Genomic DNA, 26,117 nt, shown 5'->3' on the forward strand with positions numbered 1-26,117 from the left:
TTGACCAAGCCATTTTCCAAGATTCCTGAAGGGAATGTTTTGGCAATGCACATAAATCATAGGCATAGTTACAATAGTCTGTAATATCTCCGCATGATATAGCCTTATTGGCAAGCTGGTCAGCACGTTCATTTCCAGAAATTCCAGTGTGACCTGGTACCCAGGAAAACACCACTGTATAGCCTTTTTCATTACAAGTAAGCAGGAGGTATCTAATTTTAAAATAACATGGCTTATCTAGGCAGACTTAAATGGAAATCTAGATAAAGCTTGCAGAGCACTCATAGAGTCGGTAAATATGATAGATTTCTTAAGTTTGGCAAGAAGAATATGTTCAACAGATTTTAACAAACCAAAGCATTCTCCGGTAAATACTGATGATTCCGATGGAAGATTTATTTTCTGGACAATATTATATTGAACATGAAAAACTCCAACTCCAACCGGGCCATCCGGTGAATGCTTAGAAGCATCACTATACATATAATGAAAATTAGAAAATTTCTTTTCTTTTAATATGTTTACATATTGAGGAGCTTCCAACTGGTTTCTTGGAATACCTGGATTAATTCTAACATCCGGAGATATTATTAATGCACTATAAGAATAAAAAGTAGGATAGCAATATGTACTACAGATCGGCGCTTGTATGGAGCAAAACATTCGATAGCTTTTGATAAGACACGGGGCAGATTTACGGGACCGCAGTACGAACAAGTACTGTCGATCCTTATGACTTCGCCCAGCTAACCTGATTTTGCCCAGTAGAGTATATTTTGGTAATATTGAAAAATATGGTAACAATTTTTAGTAGCGTTTATTATTTGATGTGTGGTACAAATTTGTGTATATTTCTGGCATCACTACACAAGTAACTGTCACCAATTTTACTTCAGTTAGCAATGAGAACGCTACAAAGTGGGTGCTGTGATTGCCGGGCCAAAAGCCAAGTGAAAACTTTTGTTGGAAATTGCTTGACTATTGAAGCAGGTAAGTAATTTTGGAAATACAGTTAGTTGATATAAATTAAACGGTAGAGACTAAATAGCCATGAGGATAGCTCCCTTAGTTTCCAAAATACGATGTTGGGCAATGTCAAATTACTTTTTCTGAAGCACTCCTCACGACATTGCCCACCAAAATATTATCTCACTCTTATGTCATTCAACGCACGTGACACCCGTACTACAACAATACCACTGGTATTTGTTTGAACTCATATTTATTTTGTATTTTTAGCACTTCGCTTGAAATCTCGATTAGCATGCGTCAAATATGTTTATCAACATTAATTTTTAGGTTGTTTTTATGTATGAAGGAAGTCATTCGTTTTATTACTTGAAACAAACTAAATTAAACATAAGTATAATCATTGAAAATCTTTTTACTTGAGACATGTCACTTTCTTGAGACAAGTGAAAGGCTTATTGTTAAACGATTCAAGTCAGTAGAGTTGCCAAAGCTAATTTTTTTTATCATAACTATTTACATCTATCTTAAAATTAAAAGACAATTATTTGTTCCGTGACGATATCCGGAATCCATCTTGAGTCAAGCACCTGTCTTTTTCACGTTTTCCGTCTTAGCAACTTCCTCTCTTTGACTTCCGGCGCCACTGTCGCCTCGCTTTATCGGTTAAGATGGCGGCGACCCGCATGGCGCTCGGCTTTTACCTCATTATAGCGTCGTTTTTCGTAGCGTTAACACGTCTTAGCTATCATTATTTTAATTTTCATTTAATTAAATCTAATAATTTAACGTAAATTGAATACGTAGTGAAAAAATCCTCTCGTAATGGAGGACGAAATATATTTAGATAAAGAACAAAGTGTTGGTGAACACGTGTCACGGAAGAGAAGTCGTTCTTCAAGTTCGAGTAGTACATCGTCGGAGGAGTCTAGCCCGGATAACAGGAGAAAAAGGCGGTCTAATCATGTAAGTGACGCACAGTTTGAATTCCCTTCTCAACAAGTGGCTTTTCTAACGAATTTGATTTCGCAAAAGCACGGTGAGCCTCAACTTCTTACTTCGTGGGTTGCCGAGGTAATAAATGGACCCAACAATAATACAACAAACGAGTTGGGCTTACGCCCACCGCCGAGCACGAGTGATGCGGATAATCAACAGCTCCAATTGTCAGAGCTATCAACTACGTTAAAAGATCCGCCATTTCCTAAGTCTGATGATAAACATTTAGAAAAGATAACCCAATTACAGCGTTTTAAATGTAATGACTGGCATGCAATTCGTTTTTCTGAAGCTCAGAAAAAGTACGACACTACTCCGGGTTTTATAAAACTCAATGTAAACGATGAACTGAGACGTTTCAATGCGTCTAGGTCTAACGACGATCGTTTGTACTTAATAGAGAGAACCTTTGCAGCTTTATCCAATGCAATACTGACTCAAAAAGACGAATTGCGCACAACTTTGCAAGGTTTGGTCGATTGGTCTAATGATAAGAGTACAACACTTACACCATGATCTCTTTTCGAAAAGATTGAACAAATGTTTGATAAAGATTCGAGCTATACAAAAGTGACCGATGATATTTTACAAATATCTTGCGGTCGTCGAGCCGACTGCATTAGCATGCGCAGGGATTTATTAATTAAAAAAAATTTTGGAGGAATATCACTGTGGGGCGTTGCAAAAAATTCCACCCAGTGCTGAACATTTGTTTGACAACGATATGCTTGCAGCCTACCTTCAAAAAATTGGGGGGGCCAAAAAACTAACCACTTGCTTCAAGCCAACACAGCAAACTGCAGCTACAGCTACCGGCCAGAGGCGTTCGTATGATAACCAGTCGAAACCATCGACAAGCAAGCAAGAGAGTGAAAACTTTTTTCGTAAAAATACTTCAGCGTCGAAAGATGAACGGTAACGGGACCCTTTTTCTTTGAGGTGTAAATATGAATGGGTAGGTTTGCCAAGACGGTATCGTGAGTGAATCTAGGAGCAAGTTTAGATCTACTAGCATAAGGATTACTGACAAATATTGGTTGCTCAGGTTGGTATTCAACTTCTGGTTCGCGATTTTTATTACGATTTTCGATAAGGGCCACCCTTACTCTGTTTGCTAAAGAGGTTTCGTTAATAACCTCGTAAACTTTTTTCATTTTTTCTTTTTGGTTTTCTACATACTGCTGAAGTAAATGTGCTGTAATGTCAATGTCAGTCGGGTCACGGGGGTCGGTATGTCCCAATATAAGATCATATGGTTTACATTTGGTAAAACTATGAACTGAGCTATTGTACGCCAGAATAGCATATGGCATTAGATTAATCACGGGCTCATCCCGGTGTTGTAATTTTAAAATGCGGAGATGTTCTAATATTGTCGAATGAAACCGTTCGATATTACCGTTTGCGTTCGGAGAGTGAGCCATGGTTTTATGATGGATGATTTTATGAACTTTGCAAAACTCTGAAAACATCTGATTGGTAAATTCGGTCCCTCTATCTGTAATAATGGTAAGTGGTAAATTATGATGCGTGCTAAAAGTTAGCAGAGCTTGTATAACGCTAACCGCAGTGCCATCTCTGAGTAGGTATGCCTGACCGTATTTAGAAAATACATCGATAAAGGTAACGTATTTTTCGTTTTGCGCTGTAAAACTGTCCATATGCACTATTTCAAAAGGCCTAGTGGCAGGGGGTACCAACTGTAGTAGAGGTCTTACAGGATTTCTGTCGTATTTAGCCTGCCCACAAATTGTACAGTCATTGATGAATTTAGTTTTTTGGTCTCTCATCTTAGGCCAATAATATTTTGCGGATAGAGCTAAGTAGCATTCATTAATGCCACGGTGGTTGGTTTTGCCTTCGTGATACTGACGAATAATGTCTTGCTGTTTTAGAAATTCTTTTACATTTTCAAGTTCCTTCTTGACCAACACTAAATTCATGGATGAACTCCTGAAATTTTTCTGGATGATTTTGTTGTACATTGCAAGCGGTGGGGTTATCAAGAGGGCAGTTTTAACATTAGGTTGAATGTATTCTTTAATAGCGTTTCCAAGATCCTCTTCTAGATTTGAGCTGGATATCTGAGCAGATGTTCGAGTATGTGTGTCAAAAGGTTTAGTTGTAGTCACACGTTTTTTCATGTCACCTACAATAGTCAAACATAGCTGTCTATGGAATTTGTTTAAGGGGTCATCGGTTATAGGAACTTCAAGTATAGGATTTTCGTCTGAAGTATGTGCTGTAAGGGTTTCCGAGTTACATAAAGAGGGTGGTTGCTCAGTCGGATTTGCTATTATTGAACTAACTTCTTCGTTACAGATCTCAACGCGTGATAGTGCATCTGCGTTAGTATTATTTTTACCTTTTTTGTAAACTACAGTGAAGTCATATTCGCTTAATTTCAGACGCCATCTTGTAAGTCGCGAGTTCGGTTCTTTGAGGTTCATGACCCACTGTAAAGGTTTGTGATCAGTTACTATCTTGAATTTTCTACCGAAGATGTAAGGTCGAAAATATTTCGTTGCCCATACTATAGCTAATAGTTCTTTCTCTATAGTGCTGTAGTTAATTTCACTTTCATTCGGTGTTCGTGAAGCGTACGCTATAGGTTTGTCGGACCCAATCGTTCCTTGTGAGAGTACTGCACCTATTGCAAAGTTAGATGCGTCCGTAGTCAGAATGAAGTCCTTGTCAAAGTCTGGATATTTCAGTATGGGATCGTTAGTAAGGAGTGTTTTACAATTCTCAAAGCAATTGGTGTCATTAGAGTCAAAAGTTATTTTAGTACCCTTTTTAAGACATTTTGTCATAGGTTTGGTGATGCGGGCAAAGTCAGGTATAAATTTGCGATAGTACCCCAAGAGTCCTAGGAACTGTTTATCTCCTTGGTAGTCCTGGGCAAAGGATATTTCTGTATGGCAGCGATTTTATCCGGGTTCGGCTTTATACCCTCACTACTAATAACATGCCCTAGGTAGGCTGTTTCGAGTTTCAAAAATTCGGACTTATCCAACTGAATTTTGAAATTAGATTCCTGCAGTCTTTGGAATACCTTCTCCAAGTTAACCATATGCTCCTGGAGACTGGTGCTGAAGACTATTGCATATCGTCCAAGTACACTAGACAGATCACGTTCTGGAGCCCTCTAAGGACATTGTCCATAACGCGCTGAAAAGTGGAAGGTGAATTTTTAAGTCCCATGGGCACTCTCAAAAATTCGAAGTGCCCATGTTCTACGTTAAATGCGGTCTTTGGAATATCCGCAGGGTTCATTTCTACTTGGTAAAATCCGGATGCAAGGTCAAGGGTGGTTAAGTATTGACACTTGCCTAGCTTGTCTAGAACGTCTGTGATATTAGGGATCGGGTATTTATCGTCTATTGTCTTTTCGTTCAGTTTTCTAAAGTCAACGACCAGACGCCATTTTCTTTTTCCCGACGCGTCAACCTTCTTGGGTACAACCCAAATAGGTGAGCTCCAGGCAGACTTTTCTGTCTTTGAGTTTGTAAATTAAGTTCTATTTTAACCTGTTTGATTTCGATTCCTCTCGAAAATCCTCATTGGTTTCCGCTTCCGGTTGCTGCGGCTCTCTGGTGGTCTGGGCATTGCAATTGTTGGTCATGTCATGAGAGGTGTCAAATTCATAAGGGTAGCAGTCATAGTACTGGTCACTATAATCTATACCATCGTTAGGGTCATAAAAGTAATCGTAATGATCGGGATATTGATAATAGTCAACATAATTCGAACATTCATTCAGATTAACATCGCGAGCCTTAAAGTAATTAGAAGGTGGTGGATTACCTTGTTTCGCCCAATTCCAGCCGGATGGTGGTAGTGGCTTGTTTGCAAAGTGGCTAACGCCACTCATTGCCGTGGAACCATGTGGCTTCGGTGGCAATTTGAACACAGCGCTGCGCTGGTTATTACCAGGCAGCGGCGCGCTAAACATGTGCTGCGTACGTGTGGGTCCACGTGGCTGACTGATAGGTAACCTAAATTGATTAAACTGGGGTGGTGCTTGGTGCATGTATTGCGGTCTAGAGGGACTAGGCATATTAAAATTCATATTCATAGGCTTAAAATATGGTACAATAGCGTTACTATTAAAATTACGAATAGGCTGATTTGATAGAGGCAAGGGTTGCGATGTAGGTTTCTTTTCAGGCATATGGTCATTTCTACTTTGCAAATACATGGTGTTAACTTCCTCGTGAACAAACTCGAGTGCCTTTTCGATGCTGTCCAGGCGCATACATCTAATGCGTGACCTTAGTGGCTCCTTTAAACCACGAAGGTAGGCTTGCAGAGTTAGCTTTTTATATAAATCACGCTTAGCTTCTATGGTAGTTTGCAAAGTGTCATGCAAAGAAACATAGGTCATTATAATACTAAAGAGATTTTGGCAACGTTCATAAAATTCTTGCGGTGTACTAGAACCTTGTGTGAGAAGGGACAAATCGTTATAGAGAGCAATCTCGTTCCTCTGATCCGAGAAATTATTTATAAGAGCATTACGAATGCCGGCCCAATCCGTAGGTATTCCGTTAGTGTTAATCAAACGGGCGGCGGGCCCCGAAATTTTATTTAAAATACCGTTAATAAGTCCTAATTGATTTATTTCAGGTCCGTTTGCATACTGAGTAACTAATTGATCGCAAAGTTTCATAAATCTGGTTAAAGTATTAGAATTTCCGTCGAATTCCGGTACTAAACGGAGAGCTTTAAAAATGATATCTAAGTCGGACATGTTTGACGAATCGTCTTGAATCTAAATCTACTTGTCTACTACTACTACTACTTAACTTAGGTTTAGGGTCTTTCCTTTGGTGGAAAATTTTGCTAGGTGTAATGTAGACAAAGGTAAAAAAAATTATATTTAGGTGAAACGGAAGTAATCACTGGAAAAAATTCAGCGTACTTACATGAACATAATTGACTTCTCTTGAGCGGTATTCGATGTCTGGAATCTCCCGCGTGGCCACTCGTTCAAGTGTTCCCGGTGCGACGTTGAAAGTCTATCGAGGCGTGAGAGGTTGCGATTTTGGCTATTTCCTAATTCCGCGACGCAGGAGGACTCAAGAAAATATCAATATACTTATATTAATTTAATTTGAATAAAAAGAAATTACAAATAATTATTAAAACTATAGAGAGAGTGACGTCTTTCGATGTGGGAAAAGAAGTGTCCGTTCGCCGGTCACGTAAGCCGAGCCCCGCGCCTCGTGTTGCGGACTCAGCAATGCCCTCAATTGCACAATTTGTACGCTAGGTATGTGATCCAGCGTAAGCGGTGTATAAGTAGGTGCTCCAGTGCAGCCTGGCGATAGCATAGCGCTGCAGGATGTAACACTCTGGTAAACATAGTAAAAGAAGTATAACTTCCAGAAAATGAGGAAGATTATAAGGATTCAAAATGAGAACTATTCAATCAAATAATAACTGTAATTAAATTATATATTTTTCTACAAGAAAATTAAAAAAATGCAAAAAAAAAAATAAACTGCGTGATTATCTACTTTAATGGGGGCGGGCATGTATGGATAGGAGATTACAATTCTTTGGTGGCAATACACATAAATTACTGCAAGCTTATTCGACGCGCTTACTCTACGTTTGTAGATAAAACGAAAAAATAATAAATACAATGAAACAAAAAGTCTATTTAAACAATTTAAGTACGTATAATAAATTTGTAAGATTATCAAATTGTAAATAAATGGACATTTTATTAATTGAATAATGTCTAAAATAATCGATTCAGCCCTGAACCAATAATATTCATATTCCAATAATATTATTTAAGAATCTCTAAGACACAAACAGCTTAAAGAGCTTAGTTCTTTGTGTACAATGCAACCATTTCGTAAATGACATTTTAACTATTGACAAATTATAATTGACGCCATCATGATCTTGATCATGATTTTGTTCACAAAATGAAGAACATGCAGAAACCTAGTAGACGACTAATATTGAAGCATCATAAACCACTTCACTTTAGTAGTGTTTCTCGAACAGGCGTTTACTCACTTCATTCCATTAAGCAGTTGACAGTAATTATTTTAACAAAAAAAAAAAGAAAGTTCTTTACAGGTTGTATAGTTAAAGCCATATACAAATATGGCGTTATTATGATATCTGTAATTAATGTTTCGTAATTGTTGGTTCTTAGGCGAACTATTTACTGACACATATATCACTATGACACAATGTGGGTTTTTTTTTCTAATTTATATTGTTTATTACATGCGGTAAAAGAATTGTAACTTCCAGAAATGAAAGCATTCTATACTTTTTTTTTTTTTTTTTTTTTTTAATATACTACGACAATACACACATCGCCATCTAGCCCCAAAGTAAGCGTAGCTTGTGTTATGGGTACTAAGATGACTGATGAATATTTTTTATTAATAATATACATAAATACTTATAATATACATATAAACACCCAGACACTGAAAAACATTCATGCTCATCACACAAACATTTTCCAGTTGTGGGAATCGAACCCACGGCCTTGGACACAGAAAGCAGGGTCGCTGCAAACTGCGCCAATCGGCCGTCAAACTAATTAATTAATACATACTAATTAATTAGGGTAATTAAAGTACGACTTAAAACTAACTTAAGAGGTAAGGCCTTATTACCGATAGTGATCTCTTGCAGATATATTGAGTTAATTTTGTGGTGTAGTTATGTATGTTTTAAATTATGTATACTTTTTATTATAATATACGTTTTCGCTGCTTACAAATGGACTAGGCTCTATTAAGACCTGGGGTTCGATTTCCAGCTCGGGACATTTCGGGAAAACTTAACTTCTTAATTAGTGAAGAACCCCTTAAAGAACAGCGGTTGATTTTCTGCAATTTTTTCGTTGTCTGTCTCCGAAACTCTTCATATTTCTTACTTGTAATTCAAATGGAACCACTTGGAATGAAAAATGTCTTTTCCGTCTGTATATTATAGCTGAGTTATGCCCGAGCCTGTTTGAAGGAAGTCGGTTAAAGGTACGGTATTTATCAGCGTTGGGTTAAAGATCAAATTCGTTCACACTTCTTCAGGCAGCGCTCTGGGTTGAGCTGGCAGGATTAGCGACATTATCATTGTCCAATAAGGTCCATTTTACTTTAACGTTATAGCCATTATACTACTGCGAGTATGCAAGACTAATTCTAATGTATGATCGCAGGCTTCGACCGCAACTAATTACTACCCCGCAAAGTCCGAATATGTCTTGATTATGTCAATGACCGAGCAAAGTCCACTTCCATCGTAACCACAGCCATTCTGTATGAAGTGAATTCATATAAATGCTAGATTGTCAGAATGAGCCATTTTATATTTGGATACATTTTTAAATTGAGTCAGAGTAAGTTTTAATTATTTTTATTATCGTTATAGCATAACATTTTTCGCTTAGTTTATTAAGATTTTTTCTTTTTTATTAAGATATTATTTCATTATAACGTAATTTTATTTCGAAGAAAGACAAATAATACTATAAGTTTTGTAAATCTCAATGGTGAGAATTAACAGTAGACTGGAACATGACATAATTTAATGAATGCTGTCAAGTCATATCCCTTAACATATATGAAAGTTATAGACTAAAACGTAAAGCATAGACTTTTTATGACTAGTAAGGAGCATCTAACGGTTTAAATCTTTGCATCTAAAGAGTTCACATTAGCACGTTCCATATTAGACCTCCGTCACATAAAAGAGCGGTGTGATCTTATAAAAGACTGCGGAGCTGAAAGAGCTGCGGTTTGATTCCAGGCTGGTAGAATTTTGGAATTTTTAATTTCTATATTTTCTCTGCTCTGGTTAGTTACCAAAGACGTGCCGCGTAGAAAGCGATTAGGGTATGGGTGTAATAAAATAACTGCTATGCCCTTAACAGATTAGCTTGTTACCATCGCAGACCATCATCACTTACCACCAGTGCTATTGTAGTCAAGGGCTAACTAGTAGTGGAGTTTCAGTTCATTATCATTAAAATGACCGTAACCGTTTGTTACTACACGCTACGAGAAACGGTTACGCGTTTGGATTCTACGCAATACGGTAAACGGTTACGCGTTTCGATACTACGCGCTACGATTAACGGTTACGCGTTTGGATATTACGCGCTACGATAAACGGTTACGGTCTAGCGCAGTTGAAACGTCACAAAAGCAAAAGCAACAAGAAAGAGCTGAAAAAACCATACAAATCCTTAGTAGATCTCTCTGTCTTCGTTAGTAGTCTAGACTTTTATAAATACAAATTTTCTCGTTTTTAAGCGAGCGTAGTCTGCGTATTAGTAAAAAAAACGTTGGTTGGTTTTCGAATCGAGGTTTATTATGAACGTGTTAATGTATGACGCGAAAGATCGAGGAAATCCAACGAAAATAAACCATTTAGGTTCTAAAAATAGTTATGTAAGAGTAATAATGTTTTGCGTGTTAGAAACGACGTCGCTACGCTTTGTGGTCGGCATATGTGTCATTGAGTCTTTGACAATCATTCGATCATTTATTGACAAATTGGATTATAATATAAGATCTCATTATATCCATCCCAGGTCCTATCCATCTAGCCAAGTTCCGTTAAGCGCATCCGGCTGATTTGGTTTTTTTTTTTTTTTTTAATGTTCTTTATTGACAGAATAAGGTTAAGAAAAGAAATATTGCAAAATTTGGGAGGAAATTTGAAAAATAGGATTGCATCTCTTATGTCAGCTAGAATACATATTATAAAACCAAAAAGCAAATGTTTATATGAAGAAAACCTTCCTAACGCAGCGGTGAGTGCTGTGACTTTAAGAGGGAGTTCCCGTGTTCGATCCCGAGCAGGAGCAATTTAGGAATTTTTGATTTCCGAATTTTCTCAAAATTCTAAATTCTAAATTCAAAATTCATTTATTTCAAGTAGGCCTAATACAAGCACTTTTGAAACGTCAAGTCTGTCCGTGTGTAGTGACTCTACCACCGGTTCGGAAGGCAGATTCTACCGAGAAGAAACCGGCAAGAAACTCAGCAGTTGCTCTTTTCCAACATCAAAAATTTACATTTTACATTTTAACATTCATTTTTCTATCTTGTGAGAGATGCAAGCGGAGGCGGATGCTTCCAAGCAACCTTGTCATTAAGAAACTCATCAATTGTATAATAACCTCGCTGTAATAAATGTGTTTTAACACATTCTTTAAACTTATGCATTGGTAGGTCCAAAATTACCTTAGGAATCATATTATAAAAGCGTATACTCAATCCCACAAATGACTTCTGCACCGTTCGCAGACGATATGCAGATGTCACTAATTTATGACCATTTCTTGTAAGTCGACTGTTTATATCCACTTTTTGTTTATAAAGACTAATGTGTTGTCTTACAAATACTATATTGTTATAAATATATTGTGAGGCTACCGTAAGTATACCAATTTCTTTAAATTTTTCACGGAGGGATTCACGTGATTTAAGTTTATATATTGACCGTACAGCTCTTTTCTGCAATATGAATATAGTTTCAATATCAGCAGCTTTGCCCCATAATAAGATCCCGTAAGACATCACAGACACTATGAAAGTACGCGAAGTAAACAAGTCTTGCTGTTTCTACGTCAGTAATCTGTCTAATTTTCCTGACGGCGTAGGCAGCCGAGCTTAGTTTACCTGCTAGTGTATCTATATGGGTACCCCACTGAAGCTTACAATCCAAGGTCATGCCCAGAAAAACTGGAATCTTCCATTTTTAGTGATTCTCCATTTATTATTATATTTTTATTAACTTTCTTTACATTTGGTAAAATAAATTCAACACACTTAGTTTTTTTTGCATTTAAAAGTAAATTATTGACAGTAAACCAGTGCGACACATGCGACATAGCACGGCTTACATCGTCAGAGTTGTCTCTACCTCTATCAGTTTTAAAAATTAGAGATGTATTGTCGGCGACTAGCTTTTACCTTAGAGTAGAATAATTAATATAAGTAGTAAAAGTAGTTGAATAATTATTATAAGCAGTTAACATTTAAGATATTTAGGTAGAATAGATTTTATTTAGATGTTAACTAGACGATTATTTAGTAATACGGGTAAAATCGTATAAATATTATTAAATAAAGAGTCTCCATTGGCGGTCGAGAACTTTCACGCTAGATAGATCACCGAGAGTTCTCGACCTAGAATTTAATATAAATAGACCACTCTGGCCGAACGCCAGTCAGTCGACCCAGAGCATTGAAACTAGAAACATCTCGTATTTTAATGTGAAGAACATCCTGAAACCTCAAGACCGGTGTCGCTACCCCCACCACGGGCTACGACTACCTGAACACGGTGGAACTCACGACCGGAGTGCGTAGCAGACGGGCGCCGACCAGCGCACGAGACAGAGCTCCAACTCTGTCTCAGAACATAAGGCAGGGTTCTTATACCTGCCTTATTTCGCGCCTCGTCACCCAGTGGGACACGTTCCCTTGGCGTTGGTTCGGCACAAAACGCCGACGCGCCGCAACATGTATCATCTGCAAACAGTACAATGTCACAGGTTTCACTGACATGGTGTGGTAGATCATTTATATACACCAAAAATAGAAAGGGACCCAAGATTGAACCCTGTGGGACACCCATTGACGTAGCCGACCCCTGCGACTTAATGTCTTTTATGCAAACCCTTTGGGTTCTGTCACTCAGGTCTGTTCTGGCGGAGGCTGGTTACCATCCTATCGATAAGGACGTGCCGCCAAGCGATTTAGCGTTTCGGTACGATGTCCCTTAGAAACCGATTAGGAATATTTAATAATTTAAGGGTTTAAGATAACTTGCCGTACCCTATTTCAAGTTTTTTTTTACCACCAGGTGAGATAGCAGTGTAGGGCTAATATGTAGAGGAATAGACAAAATTACCTTTGCTGTGTTTCACATTTCACGTCACATTTAAACATCGATAATGAAAAAATGCCTTCACACATACTCCGATAATGTACAGGTAGATACAATATTATTTGTATTCACGTGACCACAAGTGTATAGATGTCTGCTCTAGCATTTAACACATTATTACACAAAAATTGTCCACATGAATATGTGTGTTGTACATATAGACCACACGAGTAATGTGTATTTTAATAATTAATATTAACTCAGAATATCATATTGCATGTTCTACGGGTTCCGCGTGAATCAGAATATGCAATGTAATATTACATTCAAGTACTACTTACAACCATGATAAAATCCACCTCAACTAGATAATAAACTTAGATAATAAGTGCAGCGATACTATCGATAAAAAATTGTCATATAACTCGATCAAGAATTAATAGATATGCTGTCGTTACAAAGTTTCTCTCGAAAAATAACCTATCAGCCATACATTCAGTAACCTATACAATCACTTACGAAGACAGCTTGTTTAAACGTTCGGAAAACAATAATAGTGACGGAATATGGACGTGTACGAAGCGTTTTGCTTCCAAATTTCTAATACACGCTGCAAACATCTGAAATGCCTGCCTGCTTCCGTTTTGTCCACCATCTTTGATATGACTTAACTTCTCTCAGTGAATGAATAGGTATTTTCTAAGCAACCCCTTAGATTAAAGACTGAATCTATATTGACCATTAGGTGTGATTGCAGCATTATTATCTCATTTTTAGTAATAAGAACAATATTATTAAAAGCTCATATCAAATGGCTATAAATATGAAATAAAACCTTATCACAAATGATTTTGTATGGAACTGTATATCTAATGCATTATTGATCGAAGTATATACGCAATAAGAATCATAATATAATTAGGGTGCCTCTAATCAGGGATGTACGATGCGTAGCGACGGATGCATTTCTAACCTACCGATAACCTACCTAGTCAAAGACAAATGATTATTTATTCGAATAGTCCCATAGATGGCACTTGATGCGTAAATTACTTTAGAAAACTTACTTACTTACTTTATGACGATGTTGAACGTAGGTATACCTACAGATTAACCGCCGAATTAAACTTGGAATGGACAGCGTTCGGGAAACTTCATAAAATCAAAAATACCGTGCCAGAAAAGTTTTCGAGCTACGCTTTGTTCGCTAAGTATGGGTCTCAAAAGTCACTCAGTAGGCTATGGAAAGGACTATGCTCGTACGTGATCTCCATGTGATGAAATGAAAAAGGATAGAAGAGGTCCGTAGAAAAACCAGATGTATTGAGATACTCGTAGCAGAACGAGTCGAGCGAAAATTGCCAACTTGGCAATAGGCGGGCCAAATAGAGCTCGGAGAACCGATTTTTGATTTTTTGAACCGACAGTTGCTTGAATGGCAAATCGGTAAACGGAGCACTCCCGAGTGAGGTGGATACATAGATAGAATTGGAAGAAGTCTTAATAGGGACCCAAGCGGCACAATATGTCCTTAGAAATTGGAACTCTCACAAAATACCTAGGTTTAGCAGTGGACTTCCAATAGTTGATATTATGATTATGACGAAAACTTAAAAATAATTTAAAAAAATATTGATTTCAAGAAGGCATGTAAACCGTACCGCCATCGCCAGTGCGACCGCGTAAGCCTCCGCTTATGTTTCGTGAACGCTTAAAGTGATCCTAATGGTGGTTTCAAAAACAACTTGCATGCTCAGATATCCTTGATGGAAGATCCTAGTTATATCTTTTATTTTCATTATACTCCTGTTTAAGTAATTGCTAACTCAAGGTAGCCTTACGCGAACCATAATAAGTATTAAGATAAGTAGTAAATATTATTTAAGTATTATGGAAGTTATGGATCGAAAATGTCAAAAAACTAGTAGTCTGTATATATCTTTGATTTAATATTATATTAGTAGTGCGGTTTGACCGAATTTATTAGCAATTTTTTAAACAATGATACGATCCGTAGTTTTTTTTCTTGGCATTATATCCGTGATATCGTCAAAAATCATTTTATCATCGGAAATCCTATAGGTGGGCTCTTCTATCTGCCATGTAGGTAACCATGTCTAAGGCTCCGGGTTGGGACAAAAAATGTTAGGTATTTTCCGTGCCAAGTTGACCCCGGTTATAACATGCCAGAATCATTGTTAAACGTCCGCCAAATCGAAATCGATCGAACTTTCGAAAGCAAGGGACAAGCTTTCGAACGCTCTAGGAATATTAGGACACCGTAATAAAAATAAAAATATACGTACATAAAAAACTGCTAATGTTTTCGAGGATACCCCGATAGGTATAGTCGCTTAACGTTAAGAAGTGTAAGTAAAATTCAAACACACATGGAACATTTAAAATAGTAGTTTGTACATATGTAAATAATTATATTTTTGTAAATCAATATTACTTAAGTAGATATCTACTTAATTGAAGAGGTATATGAACCAAGGGGTCAGTTGAAAAAAAAAACTTTTGTACAACCAAATCAAGCTAGTGCAATTATTGAGAATAAAAAAAAATACTACAAGATATTAACAAGCGTACTGGCAGGGGTGACGCCGCCCTAAACCATTCTCAACATAATATGATAATAATGTCGGAGATAATTATGTCATGTTTGAATATTTGAAACTTAATAGAATAATAAATAAAAAAAAGTCATGAAAGAAAACAGGGTGGGCAGACGGAAATCCAAGTCAACCAATAATTTTTTTTATTCCATTCTCAGATTGCGAATTTTAGAACTTAAAAAAAAACACTGAAGCCTCCTTCCTCGTATATATCTTTAATTAGTTTTAAAATGAACATATACAAATGATGTTTATCGGTCATAGCATGTAGGTAATTTAGCATCGATGCGCGTTCGATTCACCTAATCGCGATTTTTCTAAAAGAGACAAACAACAAGTTATAACAAGTAGTATGTACATAAAGTAGAAATTTTAATAATTTTGTACATATTATTAATTATTAGGTTTATAGTCTAAATCCAATAGTTTAGATTTTGTATAGTGAGTCCTTAATAGGGAAACGAATAGAAGGAGTGCGAAAATCAGGCTGTGTTCCGTGCCGTGCTGCCAATAAGTACAGTAGTAAAATGTTGCCTCTCTTGTGTGGCAATCACATCGTCGGCGGTAGTGCCGTACTGTGTAAGTAATATTTTACTTGGTGACAGAGAAAATTTTGAACTTACGCGGTATTTAATAATGTTGCTTACACGGTGCGGAACTACCGGCGATACTATATTACAATAGCTCTATAAATAAATAAGTTTAAAAATAAATACGGTGAGATCTTGAGAGCGCAGTGAAAACTTTAAATCAATAGTATATAGTTAAGGATTCATGCAGTAGACGTCAATCGATTTAATCGATCATAATAATGATAAGCAAGACTGAAAGATAGAGGCCCGTTAAATCTCGACCTCCGTTTGTTATTTGATCAACTCCTACGAAACTTTTTAAGCAAATGAATTTTTTTTTTTATTCCTTTTCGTAGTAGTAGAGCTTTTTGTGATAAAGCTCATCCGGGGAAGTACTACCGCCACGTTTAATTCTGCCGCCAAGCAGCACAGCTGTTTTCCGGTCTGAAGGGCGTGGTTGCCGGTGCTGTTACAGGCACAATGAGGCTTAATACCTACGCCTTAGGTTAAAGGACACATGTGCTCCTTGCATGTTCTGTTTGCAAGCAATGGTTTCCCCTTTTCCCATAAGCGGGGCCATCTGCTCGGTCCATCAATTATTACTTTAAAAGTTCAACAATTAATAGGCATTCTTGTCAAGGGTACCCGCATTATTGTTATCCAGCAGACATTATTGCCACCAAGCGAAGCATTTATATATATTAAGTATCGAGTTATTCTGTTAAATAATTTGCAGTAACATCCTAGAGCGGTATACAACTCCGTGCCTCGGAAAGCACGTTAAACCGTTGATCGTCCTAGTTATAACCACTAAGTTGAGAATATAATCGTTAAAGCCCACCAACCGGCATTGGAGCAGCGTGGTGTCTATTCTCTAAAACCGCCTCTCCTATTACTGGGATCCTTTCAATTCCTTGCAACCTATTCAGTCATTTTGGTTTGTTTATCAGCGCATTCAAAATCTCACCCTGTACTTTGTATAAAAATTAGTTAAATATGTACATAATCGTGTGTTTATATTATACATAAATTTATGGCGCTACCATGAACTGGAATAAATGTGACATTCAAATTTACGATCAAAATATTATGGAATATAATGGAATTTGCGTCTCCAACTTACTTAATACCTTTTTGAGCTGAATGAATACCTAGTTAACGAAGAGATCCAGGCTTCAGAGAGCTGTTATGCGAGACATCTGTTTTTCCACTGGTCAAAGGGCCATAAAATCGGACATAATTTTGCAAAAGAAAGATTTTCTAACGGATGAATGAATTCCCAAGTCAATAGAACGGCCGACGAATTGACGGCCGATTGGCGCAGTTTGCAGTAACCCTGCTTTCTGAGCGCAGGGCCGTGGGTTCGATTCCCACAACTGGAAAATGTTTGTGTGATGAGCATGAATGTTTGTCCGTTCTGGGTGTTTATACTTATGTTTATTCTAAGTATTTATGTATATCATTCATAAAAATCTTCATCAGTCGTCTTAGTACCCATAACACAAGCTACGCTTACTTTGAGGCTAGATGGCGGTGTTTGTTGTCGTAGTATATTTATTTAAAAAAAAATATATAGAAACGATTTATCAGACAGTCATTAAACAAAAAAATGGGCAACAAATTCGTTAGCGGGAGGTCCCGTTTTCATTAGAAACCTAGACCAGCTGGGGATTAATTAATTTCTGAATTTGGCCTGGTCTTGTAATAACCAATTAATATAATAACCAACCTTCAGTTCGGAAGAATATTTCATGGTAGACATAGTTCAACTCTAAAATTAGCTATGCCTTAAATAAATATTGTATATTGTATGTGTGATGTGTGATTACAAAGTAATGTGATACGTCAAAGAAATAGTGAACCGTGACCGTAGTATGTACATATTTTAGTAAAAGTTCAGGATACTATTAAGGATATGTAAATAAGAAAATGATCACATCGATGTCGCTAAACCGTAGCATGTAAATATAAATAAGTATTATTAATTCAGACATAAGTGCTGATAGTATGTAAAAAGGGTTTAATAATATTTCATTGTTTGAGAGAACAATCATTGTTCTCGGTGATGCAACAGTAGTGTGTAAATATATATGTATTTAGTATAACTTAATCGCAGAAGATAGTGTACATAACACTTAATAATTAAGGCCATATTAATATAAGAAAGATGAGGCAACGTAATCCACAAACCAGTAATATGTAAATAGCTTTGGGCGTTTTATAGTATTTTTTTTTTCTCTTACTTGTCTTATAATGTAAACTATTTTTTTGTCACGCATTAGTGTAATGTATGTTTTGAAAATATAAAAAAACAACTGAAATAAATAAAAACGAACACAATAAAAATATTTTTTTAACGAACGCTGTCGCAAATAAAAATATCTTTTTATTGTTTTAATTTTTTTTGAACGGTTATATATTTTACCTGTTACCTATGGGAAAGAATAAAGAAAAAAAAGATATTTTCTTAACAGTTTTCCAAGATGCATACTTTATAAGACAAGTAAGAAAAAAATACAGTTATTAATAGATTTCATGTTTATTTCTTAAAAATGATTCCGATTGAGCCTGTGCAATATACATATTAAATTTAGGATTATAAATTAAGGCTCGTGTACTTACCTGGTGATATACTATTATTAATGAAATAGTTCTAATACCTGACAAATACCGTTTAACCTTAGTTGTGTATTGTGACGGATATGTGCGTGTTCAATCTCTTGCTGTAGCGATGATGAACAAAATTGACGAAGCCAAATTATTGTGCTACATACCTTCTGCTTACTTGTAAACATCTTTAGTTAGCAAACGCAAAGTTGCGTTACATCATTCAGTCTTAGTATATTAAACTTAGTCGCTCACATGAAATCCCAGATTAAGGATAAAAGTTGTGTGACGTAAACAATCATCATCGTGACCAACCCATTGCCGGCTCATTATAGGGTACAAAAGTGACGTTTGACAGCAAAGATTACGCCTGTCGCAAGCCTGTACGTAATCACCCTGCCGATGCCGGTCTACTGTCAGAATGACATAACGCACACAAAAACAATGTTAACACCCCAAAAATTATTAAGTCAATCACATTTAAAATCTTTAAATCAAAATATATAGTTAGTAAAATCATTTCTTCTTCTACTTCTTTAAGATAATTTTCGAGCATCAATTTTGTTGTCATCGTGGCTAATGATGTGTGTATGTGTGTGTGTGTGTGTGTGTTGGTCTGTCTGTGTGTGTGTGTGTGTGTGAATGTGAGCGCGGGTACGTATGCGTGTGTGTGTGCGCGTGCGTGAGTTTGTGTGCGTGAGTGAGTTTGTGTGCGTGAGTTTTTGTCTATGTGTGCGTGTGTGTGTGCGTGTGTATGTGTGTGCGTGTGTGTGAGTGTGTGTGTGTGTGGGTGTGTGTGTGTGTGTGCCTGTGCGCGAGAGCGAGCGATACCTGGTACCTGATATGTACCGAAAATTTGCCTAGTAAAAGTCAAATATTTCTTTAATCAAATAGAAGTCACTGTTCATCACATAATTTGTAAACATTAGTGAAATGATGGTGGTAAATACATTTGTAACTAAAGGATTTCAAACGCACCCTGGTGGGCGTGCACTCCAAGAGAAAATTACTCAGTCTTTACTGCAACTTTAAAGCACTATAACCGTACCAATATCTACCACTACCATTAGAACCATATAAATATTCAATAGATCTGAGACACTTCGATTGCATGAATTTATGAATGAGTGAATGTGTTACTGAATGAATGAAAACCTAGAAGAAGTACGCAAACGCAATTACAATGTAGAGCAAGATAGTTACAATTTGTCGACATTATCCGTTAATTGCGGTACTTCGAAATAATCCATACAAATTTCTGCGGTTTCTATGATTTTATTTGCTATCTAAAAGTAAAGGTACCAGGTAACCAAAACCAGAAAACCCATGAACTAATCAATAGGCTATCATAATAATATGACTTAATATATAATAATAATCTTTAGTTAGTAAAATAAATTAAGGGTGGACCGATCTATGAAAGCGAATAAAGTAGCCTGTAAATAAAAATTAGATTTAAAAAAAAAAACAAAAAAAAAAAAAAACTTAGAATCAGTGGCGTGCTATGGCCCTGCCATTCATGAATCTATGAATTACACGCCATTGTTTAGGATCTAGATTTAATTAATCATCGTCGATCAACTAATACTAGATACAACATCTTACTTACTTAATATATTTCTATACAATTAATATTCAGTTTATTATGTTTTATCTATTGATAAACGACTAAGACACCGGGAGGTATCTTTGCATCGTTTAGTCCATGTAGAACTGAGATGCATCGATAATGCCGTCTTATTTATATCAAAATACCTACCAACTCAATGTAATGGACATTGGTTGTTAATCAAATATAGTTTTAATTGTTTCTTGAAAACTATCTTTTAACTATTTAATACAATATATGGCAAATATGAATTTATAGTTATCAAAAGTTTAATTATTTACCCACTTCATAAATTTACTGTAACATAATATATGTATATATATATATAAAATTCAAAGTCCCATGGGCTATACCATGAAATTTTGACAAAAGGTTTATTTTATATCATGAATATCCTCCCCCAAGGGTTTTAAATAGTCAGATCAATGAAAGTATACTTTGGCTAGATTAAAATAAAGAAAAATTCCACCCTCAAAAGAGTCAACAACTGATGAAAAACGGACAGCTTTAAGTGCTGGGGAACGTTGAAATTTTAACAGTACCTAAGTGTTCTATACGACTACTTAGGTGCGCACTAAGAAAGCATGTATATAGTATTCGTGTGAAAAGTATTTGTATTATATTTTGTACCTAATTTGCTCTCTTGCATTATCTCGTTCTTCTTATATTGTCGGTAAGGTCGTCTTTGTCCACTGAGTTTTTTTAAAATATTATTTGTCTATTGTTTTAAATTAAGTGTTTATCTTTTTGTTTTATGTGAAATGAAGATGAAAATCTTAGTATTAGTTGATCATTACCATCTTCATCGTCACCATCATCATAATATGATTCGTCATTTCTAATTTTAAGATTCTACACAAGGTCCTCCATTGAAGACCCGAGAATACTAATAACGCTGAACACATAATTAAGGAAATACCTCTGCGTAGTCGTAATATGAATCTTTTATAAAATATTCTGATGCAGTGGGGATTAGAAAACCTGCACTTTTTTTACGGCGCGCGGGGCGTCTGGTAGCGAAACGCGCGTGAATGACAATGTTTTTTTTTTCAGATACCACGGACAGTAAGAATGTGGCTGTCTGTAGAGTAAACCCTTTGCGCAGAAGAAATAAAAAAACAAAAGACTGTTATTATGACATTCAGTACAACATTTTAACATCCGTTTGGATGATATTATGCTTATTATGTATAGGGAAGACGTCGAAATAAAGAAGTTTATCAATTCACGAAACTGATTTTGAAACGGGGTCATGTTATTACTATAGTCCGCGTAAAATCAATTTAGTTTTTTTGTAACATTTAGAAATTCAATTAAATTAGTAAGCCACATTTAAATTAAATATAGGTCTTCAAAAACAAAAGATTGTTTTTTTTCTGAAATACATGTGTCGCAATCATTTGAATAGAAATATAGAAAATGTATTTATGTATAAATGATGTTCTCGTGTATCCTCGCTCAACCAAATGGTATTATATTTGCTGACACTGCTCATTAGCATAGTTTAAATAAATGAACTTGCTCATTATAATACCGAATATCCGATAAGCACGGATAATGAACATCAAGCTAAAATAAACAGAATATTACTGATTTTCGAATATCAACATATTTACTTGTTCTGATTAGGTGCATTTAGTACCTGGTTGACTTATTTGGTGGAAAAAAAATACCGAGTCAAAAAAAAAAAAAAAAATCACCTGGACTCGAACCGGTGTCTTCTGGTTTCCCCTGAGCTATTAAAACCTATCATATTCAATCTCAGAAGTCTCGGTAGATTATATAAACTACCGCAAAATTATTAGAAAAGTAAATTGTAAGCAGTATGTTCTCGATTCTCAATCTTTCGACTGTTTACTTTCGTTCGTTGGAATTTTGAGTGAAAAGAAAATCATGCGAAATAGATACTGCCGCAACGAGAACCTAATAAATAAATAAATAATTATGAAAATTGTGAATTAGAAGGCTTTCGCGGTAATTTTTATTGTGTACTAGCGGAACCGGCAGAAGTCGTCTTGCCCGGTAAAGCAGCAACTACCGGGTCAAATTTTATTTTCAATTCATCCAGGAACCTACTGAAACACACACACAAAATTTCACCAAAATCGGTCCAGCTGCGTAAGGGGAATTGGGTGACAAACATATTGCCGTTGTTTTGAGTATTTTTCTCACCGTTTTAACCTTTCCTGGACTTCCACGAATATTTCAAGACCTATATTAGCCAAATCAGTCCAGCCGTTCTCGAGTTTTAGTGAGACTAACGAACAGCATTTCATTTTTATATATTTAGATTATTAGACAGCAAATCAAAAATTAAAATTAAATCTATAAAATTTTATATTAATTAAATCTATAATATATGTTTGGAGAGATATACCCGTGAAGTCGTTAAACATGAAGCTTACGAACGAAAGCCAAAGTAATGTTGTTTCATCACCTCTCTAACGTGCGTCAAAAGTCACGCTTACGTCAAAAGCAGAAAGAACTTATTGTTAAATTATGACAAATTTGAAAAAAAGTGTTTGCGTGTAACCTTTACGCGTTTTCATTGATAAAAGAGTAAAATGTTCCTTGGATTTTCATTTCAATTAATATTCGACTGCGCCAGTGTTTTAAATTTTATATTCTATTTAAAATTCATTATAGTAATGAATTTCACATTTTATAAATATTTTCATTTGATAAATAGACAATACAATTACAATTTGGCTGTCTGGCAGAGATCGCTTTTTGGCAATAAGGCCGCCAATTGTACAACTTAATTTCATTGTGTAGTTTTATGTCGCGGTTGTATGTGTTTCTTGGTGTGAAATAAAGTACCTATACTTTCTTTCCTACTTTCAATTTATTTAAAGAATACGAATTCACAAGAAGAAGTTACCATCCCGAGTATCAGAGAAATTAGCGGTAATGGTAGCGCGATACAATAAAATCATCGTTGAAATAATAAAAAATATTCTTCTTGTGCTTCAAATGCCTCTCCATTACTACAGGTCAGCAGTCAGATTATTTTAAATTCTCCTTGTCCGTTACGACTTGGAATAGTTCTCCGACGGTATTGATTCGGGTTCACTCCCGTATATTTCGTAGGACTTCTTTCGCCTTCCAACCCTTCTTTTTCCTGCAATCTTCCTTATCATTATGGTTTGAAGCAGTCGGTGCCTTTCGTGAAGTATATAAAACCATTCAATAAATCAAAGTAAACTAACTAACAAATTTCATTTCCATCCATGGGGGTAATGATTTCTTTCTTTCATTACAACATTACAGCCCTGTTAAGCCTTATGAATGTTCTGCCTTACTTTACCTTTAGAAATAATATCTTCTTGTTTCTAAGGCCTTGTCGAGTTAGTGGTGCCAAAAATAAAAAATACGGAGAAATGCCATTTAAACGGAATGTAGTAACGGAACATTCTATTAAGTCCCCAAGCAAAAAACTAATAAAAAAATACAGATGTAAAGTAAAGGGGCTTCTTTTTCACGTTCTATTTCCATTTTCTAATTAACTTAATCAAAACAAGAGAAACCTTTAAAAGGTAGGATTACAAGAACATCTAATAGAGTAATTTATTGTGCATTTTAATACGGCTATTCTATACGCTCAGATAAGGTTTAAAAGCTTGATACTCCAAAGAGCACACAGTTCACTTACAAGAGAACTTAAAACTAATCACATCAAGTTGATTACTTTCATTGGTGACAGTGAGTTGTCAATTCTCAACGTTGCCTACAATGAGTAATAGATATATAGATTACCATCCAAAGGCGGTTTTTTTCATGATCTATTTTTTTGAATACTCTTGCTTCGACTTCTACTACTAACCTCTACTACTATTGAAGAACTGATTTTTTTTGTGGTCATGGTGTAAATGCTATATTATTATTTTTTTTTACTTTCATTCTCTATTATTTAACACAATATCGCGTTATTACTCTGTTTTCTGGGCTCCTTAGTGATGTAGTCTAATGTAAATAGTCTTTAGCCGCCCTGAAGAATTAGGATGTCTTATGCAAAAATAACATTTAAATCCGACTCGATAGTTACAAAGCTTAGCGCATTCTAACAGAAACAAAAACTCTTCCAGTCTATTTTAATTGGTATAAAGATATATATAGAAAAGACATAATATATTCAAACTCATTTGATAATAGATATTTATAAACATTAATTTCAGTGAATGCTTGGTGTTTCTTGAGATTTAACTGCATCGAGACTCTTCATATTTCAAAATATATAAATATACTTTATAACTAGAACAACTTAAGGCACCAGCCCTAATTAAAGTAATATCTCATGCAGTATTAAAATCGCTAAAGGAATCTATCCTTTACAAATTTTTGTTTTATTAAATTTACATCAAAGATGTTTCGACGACGGACTCAACGTAAAACATAACTTTGGTAGCTAGTACAAAATAGCAAGATAGTCGCTTAGAGAGAAAGAATTTAATTTTCTTTGTCAGTGTTTACTTGCTTTTTCAATTAACTGGCAGATCAAATGACGACGACGCTTCTTGATCGATGAATCTATATTTTGTAAAGACGTAAATGACCCCTAGGCTAGAATACTTATTTTACAAGATTAGTTTTAGATTTTTTTGATTACAATACTTTTCCTTTATTTTGTGCAATTCTAACTTTCTACCTATCTATCTTTGCAGAAGTCCATGCTATGAGTAGTTTTTGTCGTAGTAGAGCTTTTTGAATTATGAAAATTAATATATTATATATAGTACTAGCGTACCCAGCTCGCTTCGCCGGGCCAGATTATGCTTATTTTATTTGAACAATAAACTTATATCACTAAATTTTTAATTTAAGTGTCATAATATATTAAATCATTTATTTCTCTCCGTATTTATTCTCTTCTATTCTCTTCTCGAGCGGGTGAAGATCATTATCTACACACATGTACACGCATCAATAGAATATCATCATAGTAAATAAAAGCTGTATTTGACAGTTTGACAGTTCAAAAATAGGAGTGCTCCGATCGTCACCAAACGTTACAGGATTACTCGCCAGGTCAATCCAGAGATTCCCTGAAAGTTTCATTGAAATCGGTCCAGCCGTTTCGGAGCCTATACGGAACATACCCACACACTTTCTCTTTTATTTTTATAGATTTCTACTGTTGTTTGCGGAGTATAGCAAATTAAGCTTAATTTTCATAATATATTATGGATTTCCGCAAAGTAACGCCTCCAATATTTAAAAACGGAGAGCTTTTCGTGTCAGAGCTCGTCCGGAAAAGTACTACCAACATGTTAAGTTCTGCCGCCAAGCAGCATTTCTGTGTTCCGTTATTAAGGGTGCAGTTGCCCATGTAATTACAGGCACATGAGTGTTCCTTGCATGCCTTGTGAAGTAATGCTCTGTTCATAGATAAGTTATTCCACTTACCATCAGGTGCGCGAACTGCTCGTTTCTTCTGAAAATAAATAAAAGTGTGCGTGAGAAAAATGTGGAAAAACTTATTCTTAAAATAAATAACCAAGAATTAAAAGAACAATGGCAAACTCCCAAACAAATTTTTTGTTGAGTTTTTCTTGTTGCGTCTATTAATGAAAAATGAGTTAATGTGTTGAGTTTGAATTCCTTAACATTTTCTTCTTAAGGTCAAATTTTAATTAAAGTCACTAAATAAAGATATTACGGTTTGAAGTTGTTAACTTAATTAATATTGGAATGCTTGTTTAGTGTTTGTAACATCCAAACTTCGTAATCTTAATTAATATAGAAGACAAGAGTTCATTATATTTTCATGTAAGATCACTTAATGCGTTAGTTAATAAACTCATTAAAAATAAAATTCGAAGATGATTGTGGTTTCATTTGATGTTTATATACTCTTTGATTTCA

The 26,117-nt window shown here is 35.6% G+C and overlaps 1 pseudogene; it reads left to right on the forward strand.

Annotated features, from left to right (window-relative positions):
* The first annotated feature begins 1,794 nt into the window (after positions 1–1,794).
* On the forward strand, positions 1,795–2,802 carry LOC120635943 (annotated as a pseudogene).
* The last annotated feature ends 23,315 nt before the right edge of the window (positions 2,803–26,117 follow it).

Source organism: Pararge aegeria, chromosome W, assembly GCF_905163445.1.
Source record: "Pararge aegeria chromosome W, ilParAegt1.1, whole genome shotgun sequence".
Lineage (NCBI taxonomy): Eukaryota > Metazoa > Arthropoda > Insecta > Lepidoptera > Nymphalidae > Pararge > Pararge aegeria.